The sequence below is a fragment of the Acinonyx jubatus genome, chromosome A2 (genome assembly GCF_027475565.1).
Source record: "Acinonyx jubatus isolate Ajub_Pintada_27869175 chromosome A2, VMU_Ajub_asm_v1.0, whole genome shotgun sequence".
Taxonomy (NCBI): Eukaryota; Metazoa; Chordata; class Mammalia; order Carnivora; family Felidae; genus Acinonyx; species Acinonyx jubatus.
The window spans coordinates 67,288,752-67,302,426 of record NC_069383.1 but is presented as its reverse complement, the minus strand read 5'-3'; the positions used below and the strand labels follow the sequence as shown (position 1 = coordinate 67,302,426).

The following is a 13,675-nucleotide window of genomic DNA, read 5'->3' as shown; positions in this document are numbered from 1 at the left end:
TTAATTATCACAACAACCCTAAAAAGTAATGATTAATGCTCCCATTTTAGAGACAAAGAAACTGAGGTTCAAACGGCAGAAAATGAGATTCCAACACAAATGAGTATGTCTTTAAGGCTTTTGCTGTAACCACTATGATTATATGTTTGACAACGCAAACACTGATAACTGTTTTGGGTTAGATTATGTCCCCCCAGATTCATTTTTTTTAAATGTTTATTTTATATTTGACCGTGGGGGGAGGGGCAGAGACAGAGGGGGCAGAGGATCTGAAACTCTGATCCTGAAGCTCAGGCTCCACGCTGAGAGCAGCAAGCCAGATGTGGGGCTTGAACTCACAAACCTTGAGATCATGACCTGAGTCGAAGTGGGACACTCAACCAACTGAGCCACCCAAGCACCACCACCCCCAATTTAAATATAGAGAAGTCTTAACTTCTGGTACCTCGAAATGTGACCTTATTTGGACATAGGGTTGTTGGAGGTGTAATTCATTCAAAGAGGTCATATTGGAGTAGGGTAGGCCTCTACTCCAAAATGACTGGCGTGAAAAGGAGAAAATCTGGATACAAACACGCACACAGGGAGAAAGCCATGTTTAGATGAATTAAGCTCCCATAAGCCAAGGGACTACAAGGAGCTAGGAGAGAGGCCTAGAACAATCCTTCTCTGGTGCCTTCAAAGGGAACACGGCCTTGCTAATACCTTGATCATGGATTATGAGCCACCAGGCTGTGCAGCAATAAATTTCTGTTTTTCAAGCCATTCAATTTGTGGTACTTTGGGTTTAAAAAAATTTTTTTTAATGTTTGTTTATTTTTGAGTGAGAGAGAGAGAGACAGAGACAGAGAGCATGAGTGGGGGAGGGGCAGAGAGAGAGGGAGACACAGAATCCGAAGCAGGCTCCAGTCTCTGAGCTGTCAGCACAGAGCCAGATGCAGGGCTCCAACCCATGAGTGGTGAGATCATGACCTGAGCCGAAGTTGGACGCTCAGCTGACTGAGCCACCTAAGCACCCCTTTGTGGCCCTTTGTTACAGCAGTCCTAGAAAACTAATAAAAGAACTATATGACAGTCATGGAAGTATTGAAATTCTAGTTGAAATAAGCACTGTATGAGAAAATCACGCTGCTAAGAGAAGAAAAGGTATTGGAGGAGCCAGAACGGGGCCTGGTATTTGCTCATCTTGGATGACAGAAAATTGGACTGGTCATTAGGAGCCTTTGAACAGGTTATTAAGTAGAAGGCTTCCAAACAAATTTCACTTCCCTAAGAACGGGGAAGGATTACAATATTTACCTTGAAAAATTTTAAGAAAACAAATCGCAAGCCAGAATTTTGCATAATTGTTTCTGGGAAAGCTTGAAGAAATTTGAAAGTGGGCCAGCAGGAAGTTTTACCTGTAACTGAATGTACAGAACAGGGAGCAAGTGAAAGGGCAACACAGTGTAAGCTTATATTTAATATTTCATGTTCATGATGGTTTTGAGAATAGGAATGCTAAGATACTAGAATACCTTAATAAAATTTGTGTAGACATTGATAGGACCTCCAAACATATAAACAATTGTAAAGATTTTCAAATTGTAATTCGTGCAGAATGTGAAGACACATTTGCATATCCTAAACAACACACACACACACAAACACACACACTGTCTATTGTTTTAGAGACTTTAGGTTTTAGATTTTAATTTCCAAAAGTGTGTGGGTGCAAGTAGCATAGGTATGCAATGAAATATTAATTAAAATATCTCAAATATCAATGGCTTGTCACAATAAATTTTTTTTTTCCCCACTCACATTGCAGTCCGGTGTGGATCGGGTGGCTCTCTGCAGCTTGTAGCTATGCCATCTGGAATGCCTGGCCTATGCTGAAGGGAAGGGGAAGGATAGAAAAGGCACATGAGCTCTTAATTGCCTTGGTCCAGAAGAGAAACACACCATTTCTGCTTGCAGATCATTGGCCAGAACAGGTCACATGGCCCAACCTAACTGTAACTGAGGCTGTGTAATGTAGAACACCTAGAATATTTTGGGAACACTAATTATCTCTGCATTAAAACTATACAGGCAGTCAGTGTATAAAATGCACTAACCCCAAAAGTGAGATGTTTGTTAGATGATAAATCCAATGAGAAACTAATCTCATTAATCTTAATGAGGGGTACTTCCTATCTATATGCAAATTACTATGGCCTGGCTTGACTGCTCAGATTTAGTGGTGCTCAAGAGCCCCTCATTACTTCTGAGAGTCCCCAGAGGGGTGCCATACATGGGACCCCTCCCCCACCCCAAACTAAACTGCTCCACATATGAAACAAAAAGGAAGCAGGGGGTTTGGGAGCAATCTGTGAATGGGAGACAGCAGTGAGAGTTGGAAGAAAAGGGAAAAGATTGAAGAGGAGGTCTAAGCAGAGGGATGGAGGCCCAGGCAGATGGAGGCTGGAAGGAAGCCTGGAGGAAAGGGTGACTAGTGTACATCCCCCATGTCAGGATAATGACGCTTAATATTCAAGTTTAAATCATTTTCAATTCTTTCCTGAGCTGTAGTCCTGTCTGTTGGCCTAAATAATACTAAAAGACTGCTATCCCAGAGAAGGAGCCTGGCCTTCAGGATTAAGGAGGGTTGGAATAACTATGGAGACCTTGGTCCCAATTTGCTAGTGCAAACCCACTATCTGGATCCATATTTTACAAAAACTCACTTCTTAGACCCTGTGCCCCGATTTTGTTTTTCAAAAAATACTGTCACTGTGGAAATCATCCCTGCAGGAAAATGGAAAAGAGGATTTTTCTGGGCAGGGGTAAGGCCCCACAGAGAGCAGACGACAGCACAGATTTGGAAGCGGGTCCAGGCAGCATATTTTCATAGCTTTTGCCAGCAATGTTCAACAAGGGAAAGAAAAAAAAAAAGCTTTATATATTTGCTTTGAATTGTATTTGCATAAATAAATCCTAGAGGGATACCAAAAAAAGTTAATGAAATAGATACTGGGGGTGGGAAAAGGGGGGAAATAGGGCAGACAGGCACAGGGGTAGGAGTGAGAATTTTCACTATGCACCCTTCTATATAATTTGATTTTTAAACCATGTGAATATATTATCTATTCAAAACTGTAAACACAACTGGGAGGGGGGGAGTCTTCCAACTACCACAGCCTGTGTCCAAGCTGCTTTGAGAGAACAAAAGAATTGAAGCAGAACCTATCAAGAGTAAAGCAGTGTAGAAGTAGCCACAGGAAGAATGACCCTGTCAGCACAAGCAGGAAATGGGAGTGAGAGATAACTAAGGAAGCTGGGAGCCTCTGACTCAACTCCTCAGTTCTTAAAGCTCCAGAGATATTTGTGGGGGGGGAGGACCCAAGGAAGAGGATGGTGATGGTGGGCTTTCCCTACAATGTGGAATGCAAGGTAGACACTATCAATTTGAATATAAGAGGAAAGGGTGGCCCGAGAAGGGGAAGACTTGGGGACATCCAGGTGGCAGACATTTGGATTACACCAGCATGACATTCAAGGCTCTTGACAATTTGACCTGATCCTTTCTGGGTCTCACTTCTTTACTGAAGCACTTCTCTCATTAAGGACCAGTCCAGGCAAAGTGTTAGTGTTTTATTCATCTAGGATTGAATAAAAAAATTAAGACTCTCAGAGTCTGGTTGATAAAAACAACAAGGTGTTATACCGATGCTCTGCTGGGAAAGTGCACAGTTTCAGTGGGGCCACAAGTGAGGAGTGGACAGCTGTGCCTGGAGGAGACCAGGTAATGAGGCTTCATAGTCAAGGCAAACCTTGAGTTAAGTCCTGGAGGGTGAATGGTATGTCAGGGGGGTGGGGAAGGCAAGGAGGGTGTCCCTGGCATAGCACTCTGTGCATAAGCTTGGAGGGATGACACAAGAAGAGGTTTCAAATCTGTGCTGTGCAAGGAACTCCACATGGCAAAAAGGTAAATAAAGAAGGTGCAGAGAGATACAGCTAGAGAAGCAAAAGAGGCTTTGCATGCCATGGACTTTATCCTAATGACAGCAAGGTGTTAATAAGGGTGAACCAAAGACCCCATAGACATCTGATAGCACCGACTTCAGTAGTGAGAGCTGACTGGATCCACTGGAGTGATGTGAGGCCAGAAGCTGGTGAGATGCATCAGAAGATCACCACCATAGAAAGAAGCAAATTGGAGAAAGCAGGAAAAGAGGCATTTACCTCCTACCTGACCATTCTGCAGTGACCATACCCCTGTGAGGCCTTGAGCAAGTTACTTAACATCTCTTAAGTTTAGCTTTGTCATGTGCCAAACTACCTGCCATACAGGGTTACCATGGGAGTTAAATAAAATAAAACAACATATGTAAAGTACCTGACACATATAAAGTACTTGATTAATGGTAAAAATTATTATTCCCCAACACACCATTAGCCAAAGACCTCAATACCCTCACTTCTGGGAAGCCATGGTGAACTGTGGGTGTTTCAGTTACCTATTGCTGCATAGATAAATTACCCCGAAACATAGTGGCTTAAAATAACCACCATGAATCTGTAGTTGTCTGGGTGGTTCTGTTAGTCTTACTGGGGCTCCCTCATAGGGCTGCATTCAGCTGGTGGCTAGGCTATGCTAGAAAGTCTAAGGTGGTGGCTTTACCCACAAGCCTGAGGCTTTGGCAGAAATGACTGGAAGGCTGGGACTTAACTTTCTCCACATGGTGTCTCATTATTCCATTATCTAATCCAAGCTTTATATATAGTGGCTGACTTCCAAGACAGTGAAAATGGAAGCTGCAAACCTTCTTATGTTCCAGGGATTTATTGCTATGAAACAAACCATCCCCAAACAACCCAAACATTTATTTGATTTATTTGCTTATGATTCTGCAACTTGGGCAGATTGGAAATTTAACTCTGCTCTACATGGTATTGGCTGGGGCAGCTCAAAAAAAGCTACAAGATACAGGGTGCCAGCCTTCACTCACATGACTGACACCCAGCTGAGGTGACTGAAATGGTGGCAGACTGGGTGGGCTTCTCTCTCCACTCCCTGTCTCTTCAATCAGTAATCTAGCTTCAGCTTCCTTACATGGAAGCCACATCCCAAGGAATCTGCAAGGCCTCATAGGGTCAGCGTGCCCAAGTCATGCCACATCATTTTCGCCACATTCTATTGGTCCAAGCCAGGTACGTGACTAGTCCAAATTCAAGGTAAAAGAAGTAGATTCCACTTCTTAGTTGGAAGACTGGAAAAGTAATATTGCAAAAAGGTGAAAGGAATGGGAGGGATTGGCCCTCTGGAAATGATCTACTTGAGTTAGAAAGGACCGGTCTGGGAGGGAGATCCTTATTCCACCACTCATTAACCATTTTCTCTCAAATTTAGTGAACTGAGATGACCACCCAATATCTGGATTGACTTTTTAAATATGGCATATCCCCCCTTGTGAGTACACTCTGTCATGATCCACCACTAGATGTGAACACGGGAAGGGAAAGACTCTATGGTAATCACCCCTCTACCTTCAGAATTTAGCACCATACCTGGCACTTTGTAACAGGGAACAGTGCTCAGTAAGTACGTGTGTTGAACTAATCAATATAAGTAATAAATAAGTAAATAAGTAAATAAACAAACAAGCAACCACCCACTGATACTAGCTTTTTATCAGGTACTTCTCGTATACCAAGAACTGTTCCAACCACTTCACGTGTATTGATGATTTATTTAAATATTAAAACCCTATGGAATAGGCACTATTATCCACTGCTTTCAGGTCAGGAATCTGAGGCACAAAAAGCTACCTAATTCACCCAAGGTTACACAGCTAGTGTGTGGTGGCTCCGGATCTGGATCCACTTGACCTGGCTCCAGAGCCTGGCTCTAAACCACCAGGCTCTGCTGTCTTCGTAAAAGTGTAAACACTTGGAATGAAGTGTTTGAAGACAGGACTGAAAACTGAAGAAATAATGGACTTGGAAAGGGATCATTACCCGAGGCATGAAGCACTGTAGAAGCATTATAGCATGCTGGTGAACAGTAGAGAGTCTTGAGTCAGGCAGATAATCGATTTCAAGGGCAGCTCCACCAAGTACTACTCTATTACTTTGGGTGGGATACTCTCCAAGTCTGTTTTCTCATTTGAAAAAGAAGTCTAAGAATAATACCTATCTCATAGGACGGTGGTGAGACTCCAAGGACGTAGGGAAAGTACAGTCCTTACCTCAGTGTTCCTACATAATGAAGGCTCTGTGAAAATTCCCATAGACAGGAACAGGGAAATGAAATGGTAAGGGAATGCTTAAAAGAAAAAAAAAAATTAGGGTCAGATGCAGAGTATAAACTCTCTCCCCCCAAATTTTTTTCTTAGACTTGTTCTTAATACAAAGAAATGTAAGAAGTTGAAAAAGGAAAAAGAATTAAAAGTCTTCATTAGAAAGTCAAGAGAAGTATGAGCATTAAAAATGTCATTCTTTGAATCAAGAATGCTATGTTGACCTTATCAAGAAAGTTTCTAAAGGGCTATTATAAGCCAAAAGAAAAGGCTAGGTAAAATAGTAAAGCATTATAAATCTCAAGAGTCCAGAGGACTACCAAAGGAGCAAAACCCAAAAATTATTGATCTCTATAAGGAAAAGAAGGAAAACTCCAGCATGCTAAAAAGCTAACACCATTTCTCAGAATTAAGTTTCAAGAATACTATAAAGAAAATCAATATGTAAATGCCAAGTGATGAAAAGTTTACAACCTATTGACACAGGTTTTATTAAAAGAAGATCATGCTAGCTTAGTTGAATAAGTCTGTGATTGCTATCTGATGAAAGAAAGTCACGGACACGGTCACTAGGGTTGTCTAAATAATTTTTTGAGGGCACATCAATGAAGCCTTTATTCAAAAATTAGCAGACAACTGCTATAGAAATAGAAAATGATGCATCTTACATTGCACTGGCACAGATGACAGTTGAGAAAAACCTCCAACCCACTGTGGCTTGCCCTTCTTTGCCCTTCCTTGCTGCCCTCCAGGAGGGCAGTGGGAAGAAGAATCTAACTGACAACGGTGGTGGGGGGAGGCGGTGGGTGGAAACTTCTGGAGGCTACTCCTTCCTTGTTTTTATCACACATAATGACCACCACAAAGGGGTTGTTTTTCAGGCAGAAACTAGACGTATTTTTGCTTCAAATTATAAATACAAATTGAGGTAGAAGATTATAGAACTGCCTCAGATCTTTCATAAGAAGATTTTCATAAAAGAATTGGCTCTGTAAGGCTCTGGAAGACTAGAGACTTTACAAGGTGTACAGTTTTTCTTTTTTCCTTCACATATTCATTATGCAGCTCCATTGACTATAAATGAGGCAGCACTATAAGCACTTTTTGGAAAAGAGGCAGAAAAGACAGTATTTATTTTAGGTATAAAAGCATAAGACTATTTTAGAAAGAGAAAATAAAATAATATACAAGTCTGCTTGACTTTCATGGACTAAAACAACGGGATTCCCTCAGTCATTTATTCAGCAAATATTTGTCAAATACAGAATATGTGCCAGGCACTGGTCTACACTGGGGAGACAGTAATAAACAAGACAAAGTTTCCACTCTCTTGGGCCTTGCATTCTGAGAGAGTAAAACAGACAATAAACAAAGAGACATATAAAAAGCGATTAGGGGTGCCTGTCTGGGTCAGTGGGAAGAACATGCGACTCTCGAACTCAGGGCTCATGAGTTCGAGCCCCATGGTGGGTATACAGATTACTAAAAACAAATAAATAAACTTAAAAAAAACTTTTTAAGAAAGTGATTGAGTTCTAGGAAGACAGATAATTCAGGGGCAAAAACAGGAGCGAAGAGGTTATGAACCTTTTTAGGTTTTGTCCTCTCCCTTTCAAAAGTCTAACCCCAGACCAAGATCCTGGCATATTGTAATCTTTGTTGAATGACTACCAGAGCCATCAGCCATCCCTGGTGAGCAAAAGTCCCCAGGGTATTTGCTGATGAGCATGCTAGAGTCACCTGGGAGGAGCCCCATGACAGGTCACAGGGACCAGGGGGGTTGAAGAACCTACAAAGGAGACATAAAACTTCTGGGGTCTTTTTCATGCAGTTCCTGCCTGATGAAGACGTCCTTCTACCTCCATAACTGACCCCAAGAACACAGAGCAGGGCAGGCTTCCTCATCTGGCCACCACATGGGGCTTGAAGCACCATTTCTTTCATTGTGCACAAATCCTGACACTTCCTGGGCCTCAGCAGTCCCCAGAACACCCCACCCCCTCTCCTTTAGACTCTTAGCCATAAAAGACCTATTTCTCTAAACACAGAATTACACTACTTTTGAGAAAGGGTCCAGAACTTAGAAAAGCCGGTTTATCCTTCCTGAGAAGTAAAAGAGGCCAGAATTTGGAAGCGTTGAAGGACAAAGAGTTTCTTTTGCTGTCTCCCAACAGTGTGAGTGTGAGTATGTCTGAGTGACTGTGTGTCCATTCCTTTCCTCCAAGCCCCTGCCCCTCTCTTCTTGAGTGGGTCGCCACCTTGCTAATTCTATTATTTGAACATGGGGGAAATTGAAATGGTGCTGGAAGTCATAGTGATGTAATTGAATCAGCATTTTTCATATAAACAAAAACGAGAGAAGATTTGGTTTTCGACCAAGGGCCTAACAGGAAGACCGTGTTTATTTTAATCAATTATAAGTTATAGAGCTATGTCATAGGAATGTATACACCTAAAGAGAAATTTATAATAGTAAATCTAATATGTTGGTTTCTTGAACTTTTGTGTTAAAGGCTATAACATAAATGGCCTTTTTACCAATTAATCAACTGTTTTCATTTTTAAATAGATACTATTATTAAAATGCCCATTGCACTACAACATATTTTTAATTGATGTTTCTTCTGAGAGAAATATGGAGACAGAAGTATCACATTTATTATTATTAACAAGAAAACTATAGGCTCAAAATGGCTTCACTTAGGTTAAGGCCCCGAGTCAGTAAACAGGGCTTAATACCTAATCTAATTGCAATTTCAACCTCTCCCAGAAGGATGAGTCTTATCCAGGTCAGTCAGGAATTTTCTGATAAGCACCAATGAGGCAATCTGTCTGGGCTTTCTCCATCCCCTCTGCCCAAAGGAACATGAGGTAATCTGCATAATAAGCTCACTTGTCCTTCCCTCTAAGGGAAGGTGATCTAGCCTGAAACAATCCTCTCTTTTCTTTTGCTTATAACTTTCTTGCTCCACCCTCCTTCCTATGAAAACCTTACATTTTGTAGAACTCCTCTGAGAACCCCTCTGCTTGCTAGATGGGATGCTGCCTGATTCACGAATTGTTTAATAAAGCCAATTACATCTTCAAATTTACTCAGTTGAATTTTGTTTTTTAACATTGTAAAGGACAAAATGAGTCGACTGAATTGTCACACTCAGCAAAGGTGGAACTTGGCCAACCAAGAAACAAGGGCATTTCCATGTTCAGGAACCAATACAACCTAATTAAAGATAATCGAACAAGCTAATGGTTATGTTAAGTAATAAATAAATCAGAAAGTGAGTCAAGGTCAAGTGCATAGAAACAAATGGTTCCAAGAAAAGCAATCGCCTAAGGAGGAATACAAAATGAGATAACAGGCTCACCTATGTAATAGTAATATATTATTAGCTGGAAAACGATCATCTCTGCTTTTCAAATATGGTAGTAAAGCAAATTTGAACTCACTATTATTCGTAACTCTGTTGCAACTTCTGAACTGCAATAGTGAAAGAGAAAGAAGAAAACAAAGGTGTAAATCTAAACTCAAGCAAATTTAAATCTATAAGATATAGGTGGAAACTAACATTTGAGGGTATCTACTTTACGTCAGACATATCCATTATACTATTTCATCCTCAAAACTGAGGGGGGCACTAACGTTGGTCAGTAACTTCTTGATTTTACATATGCTAAAATGATCCACAGAGAGGTCTTGTAATTGATCTAAACAATAAAACTCACAAATAGTGGTACAGGGATTTGAACCCAGGTCTGCCTAATTCCAAAACGCTTGTTTATCCTGCTCCATGGACCCAGCCTCTTTTCTGATCCCAATTAAATAGGTCCTGGTAAGTGAGATGTAAGCAAGAGTTCTGGGAACCTGGGTGTGGAGTAGAACAGGACTGAACTTTGGGCTGCAGAGCCAAGAGCCAAAGGATATCAGATAACAACAACAACGATAATCATAATAATATACCAGACACTGAGCCAGAATAAAGAGCCTAGAAGACAGCCCAAAAATCTATCAAAAGATACCAACCAGTGTTTCAAGAGGTACTGGACTCTTGTTGGACATTCTGCCTTTCAAAACAACCCCTGGGAAAAAAAGGAAATCTTTAATACGTAGAGGTGTGGGATGGTGTAGAAGGAAAAGCCACCATTACCTGTAGGATTAGACAGTGACACAACCCAGATAACCACAGAAAGTCATGGATGGGAGAGAATTGGGGCCTTGACATCTCTCATATGAGATAACAGTAGTGGTAATAATAAGAATACCAACAACAAAAAATAAAAACAACAACAACAACAACAACAGCAACAACCAAAAGAATAATAAAAAAAAAAAGAATACCAACAACAGTAGCTAACGTAATAGAGGGGCAGGCCCAAGTGAGGGTTACAGAACCTTCCTATCCATTGTATTGGGCATTATAAGCAAAGCATCCAGACCTACAAGCATTTTAAGGGGCTGCAAAATGGTTTGATGCCTGAAAAAGAAAAGAAAGTTTTGGGCCTACGATACAAAAGAAGAAAAAAATGAAAAATATTGAATTAACTATCTAAAGGTGAGGTCAAGTCAAGCAGTCAATTGCTGCTAAACATTCATTTGGTTCTATGGGAATATCTCTAGTGAGAAATGGCTGCCTTTTAATATGTTTGGTATGATATGGGGTGGAATTATCAAAGGAAGAGGGTCTGAGAGGTGCTCCTGTAACCCCGCCTCCAAGATGCCAGCTGGGGCTGCTCTCTGTAGCTTCTCCAGACTTCTTCAGCCCTAGGCCATATACAAGAGGCCTCTTTCTTCCCCAGAGGCACATCTGATTATGGCATCTCCATAAGAGGCCTGATTGAAATGGCCAATCATAATTACCTCCAGTTTATTACTCATAGCTACTTTCCCCTCAGCATATAGCTATTGTCTTGCTTCCTCTCTTTTTCCCTACCCAAGGAAAAAAATCTCACTGACTCCAGGTTTCAGGAGGACCTAAGGAACTGTAACTAATCACCCTGGCAAGTTTAAGATTTATGTCAACCAAATATAAAGGAGAACATAAATTAAGTTACACTACTGATAAATGACACTGGATGAACAATACTCAGGAAAATAAAATACAAGGTAAACATTAGAATTTATATTTCTATGGATATAAGATCCATTTTAAAGTATTTAAAAGACTTTTCCTGTGTTTACCTCTATATTTATTGATGATGAAAGATGATTATGATATGACTGATACACCATGAAAAAGACTATAAAACAATATGTTCTTTTGATTCTAGTTTTGTTTTAGACACCATTGTACATTTGTTAAAAAGAATGAAAAAGTCTAAAAAAGGGAAGACAAAAATGTTTGTATCTGATAACAGGTTTTTCTGGGTGTTGAGATTATAAGTAAGGATTTTTTTCTAATTTTTCTATAAGAAACATATTGTTGCTATAAACTTTAAGTTAATGAAAGGAAAAGTTATGGCCTAGTCTTCAAGAAACATTTTACTATGGGATGCAGACAAGAGGATTAATTCACATTGGGGGAAAAATGAATAATGCTACTTAAAGGTTTATATTTTGTCAGCAAATGAGCTTCTAAAGAGAAATTCACTAAGCTTCAGAAAACTCTGGTTCCGTTTCTGGGCTCATCTATGGGCTATCTGTGCATCTTGGGCAAAACACTCTGAAACAGTTTATTCATCTTCATCTAAAATTTCCTGAGAACTAACATTCTCTGACTTCATATTTCTACCTCTCAGGTAACTAGCAATATGGATGCCTCTTTCCTTTTCCCTACCAGGTATATCCTGAAATTAATAAACTTATTCCTTAAACCATGTATCTATACATCTATCCATTTGTTCAACTAACATTATTGGCAAGCTACATGCTCCTAAAATTTAGCTGAAGCATCTCATGATTTCTTGATTGCTTGCATCTTATTTTCTAGGTAGATCTTCCAGGGAAAAATATTCCATGAGTTCTTGCATGTTCACAACTACTTTGTTTTTGTGTACTTTATACTTAAAAGCAAATTTGCATGTGTATAAAATCACCATTTCATGTTTTCTTTCCTTGAGTATCTTAAATATGCTGCTCTATTATCTTATACTGTTGGATAAATCTGATGAAAATGTGATTTTTTTCCTTTATATATAACTTTGTCTTTATACCTGGATCTCCAGAGAGTGTTTTTTTTATTGTCTAGTTTTACAAGACTATGTCTTAGTGTTTACATTCCTGGGTTCATTCTCCAAGATTAATGGAGTGATCTTTCAATATAGATGTTCCAATTTTTTTTAAGAAAACATTCTTGTATTATGGAATTTTGCATTTGTCTTGTTCTATTACTTTCATTTACTTCCTTCAACATATATTACACTTATGTTGGATCTTCTTTCCTATCTTCTATTAGCTCTCATTTTTCTCTTGAATTCTTTCTTTCTCTCTCTTTCCCTTTCTTTCTTTCCCTTTCTTTCTCTTTTTCCTCCTTTGTAAACTATATTTCTCAATTTCTATTTCCGACAATGGTGGATTAGTTTGTCTCGGAACAATGTGATGGTATTTGAAGAATCCTCACTCAGGCAATGAGGATTTATGGGAACTTGTTCCAGAAAATAAAGGAATCTGAGAATAGCAGCTGAATAGATGAGAATTTGAGCAAAACTTTTCACAGATTTAAGGGGCTTGGAGAAAATTAAAGTTCAGAGCCATGCAGTAAAAAGGGGGAACCTATAGATTTTGGGACCAAAAAGGGACACATTTTGTAAGTAAGGGTAAGCTGGAAAGACAGCAGCCCTCACAGTGACTTGAGCCCAGTTCTGAATCCTATCAATTCCCAATTGATGTTTAGTTGCCTCATTTCTCAGTTTCCTAATTATAATGTATGCTGTTCTTTTATAATTTTTGTTTTCTTAAGTTCTTTCAGATAATTCTATTATTTAGTTTTCATCTGGTGTTTGTTGTATATTTTCTAGAATATATTAATTACCCACTATTTCATCATTTAGCCCATTTTAAAAAATAACAGTAAATTTAGTGCTTGACAATATCATTTTCTGTTGTTCAAGTATAAACAAATCTAAGTGTTCCATGTCTTTAGAAAGTGATTTCCTTGTAGGGAATGGAGATGCACTATGGTAGTTTTCCTACCTTCACTGCTTGAGAGCTTTTTCCTCTATTGTTATTAAAGAATATAGGTAGGTAGGTAAAGATACAAATAAAGATATTGATAGCCTCTCTGCGTAGTCATACCCACTTCTGAGATCTGCCATCTTTGGAATCCTACCTTCCCCCAAAGTGTTTGATCCTTTTCTCCCATTTGCCCTAAGAGTTCCTGTCTTGCTCAGTTTGAATTCTCTTCACAGGAGCATTTTCCTTAGGACAGGAATTTTGTTAGATATTTTCTGAGTTCTTTGAGCATTTAAGCCACAGCAGT

General features: G+C 39.6%; 1 protein-coding gene across 2 annotated transcripts in view; it reads right to left on the bottom strand.

Moving 5' to 3' along the window:
• Nucleotides 1-9,741, bottom strand: part of ASNS (asparagine synthetase (glutamine-hydrolyzing)) — a 138,980-nt gene extending 129,239 nt beyond the window's left edge. For both annotated transcript variants that reach the window (XM_053218413.1, XM_053218414.1), the window contains exons 1-3: nucleotides 9,629-9,741; nucleotides 6,213-6,289; nucleotides 1,804-1,874 (exon numbers count right to left, since the gene is read on the bottom strand). The gene's annotated coding sequence lies outside the window, so the exon portion shown is untranslated. The remainder of the gene's footprint in view (nucleotides 1-1,803; nucleotides 1,875-6,212; nucleotides 6,290-9,628) is intronic.
• Nucleotides 9,742-13,675: the final 3,934 nt, after the last annotated feature.